At 44.1% G+C, this 4,059-nt stretch overlaps 1 long non-coding RNA gene across 1 annotated transcript; it reads right to left on the bottom strand.

Moving 5' to 3' along the window:
• Nucleotides 1-266: 266 nt before the first annotated feature.
• Nucleotides 267-2,353, bottom strand: LOC308323533. The gene is made up of 6 exons (XR_013964818.1): nucleotides 2,292-2,353; nucleotides 1,981-2,031; nucleotides 1,575-1,811; nucleotides 1,070-1,215; nucleotides 791-887; nucleotides 267-353 (listed from the first exon to the last, which is right to left on the bottom strand). It is a non-coding gene; the product is annotated as an uncharacterized lncRNA (long non-coding RNA).
• Between the last annotated feature and the right edge of the window lie 1,706 nt (nucleotides 2,354-4,059).

The raw sequence follows: 4,059 nt of genomic DNA, 5'->3' as shown, positions 1-4,059 counted from the left end.
ACCAACTCTAACCAAGAAGCCATTTGCCTTGCTGAGATTACTATTAGATCCAAAGAGAATAGATTCAGTTTTTCCCCAGGTGTAAAGATAGTTTGTTATCAGCGAGCCAGGTGCAGATTCTACCGAGTTCAGAGCTGAGGGCCTTTTCAACCTGCAGTTTGTTCCTGTCCGAGACTAGCAGTGCCGAGTCATCTGCGAACAGGAACAAGTTGCAGTCACAAGCTCATGTCATGATCATAGTGTGTGTGCGTGTGTTGTATAGTTACCTTGCTGTGATGTAACTCCAAAGGTGATCAGAAATGGTTGCTCCATCGGCTAGAAACGTGCTCTTCACCGGCATGATGATCTTGTTCCTAAAAAAAGTCTATAGTCAACCCTAACTGATTACAGAACATGATATAAAAAAACACAACTAGAAGGATTTAGGCCTGTCACAATTACCTAATCGGCAAGTATTTGAGATACTTTTTTAGAGTTATAATCGTCTCCATGTTGAAAATATTCATATATTGTCAAACATTTTAAAGAAATAATGCAAGCAACCGATCTACAAGCTCTAAATGTGTCACTTTGTAATTTACTTCTCTTTTTTTAGTGTATAAAGTTATTGAATTATGCCATGTGCATCTTTTTGTTTACAAAGCCTACAAAAGCCAAAGTTTTATTTAGAATGTTAGTATGACGCAATTAAATTGTTACTTGTAATTTATTTGAGCGACAATTAAAATCGGCCATTATAAAACCTTAAATTCTGACAGGCCTAAACAGGTTCCAGTGGCGTCTACCGAACCTTCTAGCTCCGTCCGAGCCTCCCAGCGACCCAGAAGTCCTCAGCGGATACACCCGGGGAAAGCTTCGGATCTCGGGCATCGGCTGAGATCTCCATTCTAACAAAGAACGAAAGACACACAGCCCAAATTAGCTTTGCTGTGTGTGCGCGTGTCCCGTCACAACATACACATGCACTTACAGTAACGTTTAAGAATAGGGATCGACCAATTATCGGCAACGGACGATTATTGGCTTTTTACGAAGCCTAAAAAAGCCCTAACCCTAAAGCGGTTCGTACCGTTGAGTTCCTCACTGAGAAGGCCCAGGTCCGAAGTCCTCCAGCGTCTACCCAGATCTCCGTCCTCCGTCCTCCCATCCATGGACAGACCTGCAGATCTCCATCTCTAGAGGCTCCAGCCTCCAGCTGTGTCTATGATCTCCATCCTGAGAGAGAAAGAAACCATTAGCTCTACAAGCTCACAACACGTTGCAGTGTGAGCTTGTAGATCTGCTATTTTTGCTGAACGGAATAGGGATGCTGGGGTTGAAGTGGTTAACAAAAGTGTCATTAAGACTTTAATTAGCTTGGAAAGCTGACAGACATTCAACCAGAGTGCCACTAGGAGGCATCAACACATGTACAGTCCTCAACATCTTTTGTAATTTGTATTCAAGTTGTTACAAAGACCAAGAGGCACGCTCATGATATGAGATATTGACTCTCAAACTATTGTGCAGAGTAATTTAGATTTATCCTAAAATATTTAAAACATTTGGATTACTGTAAAACTATTCCTACTCACAGCTCATCAGAGTCCTCTGAGGAAGCCCCCGGGGGGGGGGGGGGGGGGAGCTTTGGAAGGGATCTCTGTCCAGGGAACATCAGATCATCTATCGATATCTCCATTCTAACAGAGAAAAAAAAACACACCAAATTAGCCTTTCTGTGTGTGTGTGTGTGTGTGTGTGTGTGTGTGTGTGTGTGTGTGTACTCCCTGTCCAGCAGCCGCGTTCCAGCGACGTCTACCGCGATCTTCATCCTAACAAAGAAAGATTGATTAGAGTGACCAAGAGCCAGATATATATTCTATCCTGTCACAACATATATACATAAAACTTTTATTTATAGAGAACATTTAAACAGAAGCTAAACATATCACTTACAGTAATAAACGTTTCAGTTAGGGTTCTTTTTGAACAGGGTCTTACTTTGAGTCGTCTTCAGAGGAATGCAGATTCCTGGAGAGTCCTGCAGTCCATCTGGAAGAAAGACATGGCCGTTATCGTCTATGAATGGCTTCATAGAAAAGAGCTTCGCACATCACTCCCTTGTTGTTGCTGCCAATAGTCTGGATAGTCTATACTTCTTATTCTTGAATAGTTTATGAATTTGATGTATTACTATGTGTTGTTGCTTACTGTAAGTCACTCTGGATGTGAGAACTGCCTAAATTGTTGAAATTCCTAGACGTGATCAATTAGGGTCATAGGGTGTGCTCTTCGGTGATAGCAGTTCTTACTGTGCGGTTCCTCACCGGGCAGGCCCAGGTCCGAAGTCCTCCGGCATCTACACAGATCTCCGTCCTAAGAAAGAAATAAAGACCAAATTAGCTTTTGTTGAGCTGCATATTCAGAACCACTTAAACCCTCTATAGATTTGATAAAACAGACCTTTAAAGAGAGCATTTGTTATATGCTCCGATTTCACTCTACACAAATTGATTTGCCAAACATAGCAGATCTACAAGCTCACAACATGTTGCAACGCGGTGTGAGCTTGTAGATCTGCTAATTTGGCTGTACGCTCCCCCCAGAATAGAGATGCTGGGGTTGAACAAAAGTGGTTAAAAAAAAAGTGTCATTAAGACTTTGATTAGCTTGGAGAGCTGACAGACATTCAACCAGTGCCACTAGGAGGAACCATACTGCCATGCTATACTTCGTACCATAACTGTACAACAGATATCCATCCCAACAAGAAATATTCCTACTCACAGCTCATCAGTCCTCAGAGGAAACCCCCGGGAGGGAAGCTTTGGAACGGATCTCTGTCCTTCCACGACCCATCCACCCTAAGAAAGAAAGAACGAAAGATTAATTTAAGTGAATTTAAGAGCCAGATATACGTACATTGTGTCCTTTCACATCATACACAAAATGTATAGAGAACATTTAAAACAGACCATACCACTCGCAGTAATAGAAAAGTCTAAGTGGTTTCTTACTTTGAGCCGCCTTCAGAGCCCCCCATGCAGATTCATCCATGGACAGCGAGAACTGCAGATGTCCACCTGTAGGGGCTCCGGTTGAGCCTCGCAGCATCTGGAATGAAAACATGGTGGTTATAGTCTATGAATGGCTTTGCACAGCACTCACTTGTTGCTGCTGCCAATAGGACTTTGTGATGTCTGTGTGGCGACAATTGCTGTGTCTGTCTGTTTTTTTATAATACATACAATTAATATAGCACTTTTCAAGGTACCCAAAGTTGCTTCACAAAACAGTAAAAACAAATTTATTTGAAAATAAACTAGATTAAAAAGGTTCAAAACTAGAATTTTTTGGCATGTTTGTGAAGCTTTTCGGTTCCACACCAGTAACTGCTGTTCAACACTAACAGCTACATCCACGACCTCCCTGCAACAACATCAATGAAGTATGGCTGTGCAGACGACCCGAGTACTGTGTCCCAGTCTGGAGCCGTAGCTCTCATGTCAAGAAGCTGGATGCTGCCCTCAACACCGGATGGGCCACCCCAAAAAAACTGCCTGTTCTCGCTGGAATCACTCCAACAGAGGTCAGACGAGAAGCAGCCACGCTGGCCCTCACCAGGAAGGCACAGCTGAGTGAATCCCAGCCATCTCCTCCACAAGGTCGTCAGAGACACCACAGCACACGTGCCTCAAGTCACGGTGCCCTTTGCCACAACACACACACACACACACACACCAAGTCACAGCGACCTTTGCCACAGCACACGTGCCTCAAGTCACTGTGCCCCTTTGCCACACAGGCCCAGGAAGTGCTCCACACAACACCAGCTGACACCTCCAAGGCATCCTGGTTGAAGGCAAGACAGAGGGACCAGTGGAATACATCGAGGACCCCAAATATGTTCTTTGACAGCACCTCCCCTGCAAGGAGTGGACAACCCTCAGAGCAGAAGTGGGACATCTCGGACAGTGCCCACTGTGAATGCGAGGATCCACTACAGACTGTGGAACACGTAATGACCATTTGCCCCAAATACCGGCCACCGAATGGTGATCGTGGCTTAGGTGACCTAGA

The sequence above is a fragment of the Protomyctophum bolini genome (genome assembly GCF_963924005.1).
Source record: "Protomyctophum bolini genome assembly, chromosome: 11".
Lineage (NCBI taxonomy): Eukaryota > Metazoa > Chordata > Actinopteri > Myctophiformes > Myctophidae > Protomyctophum > Protomyctophum bolini.
This window is presented reverse-complemented; position numbering and strand designations above follow the sequence as displayed.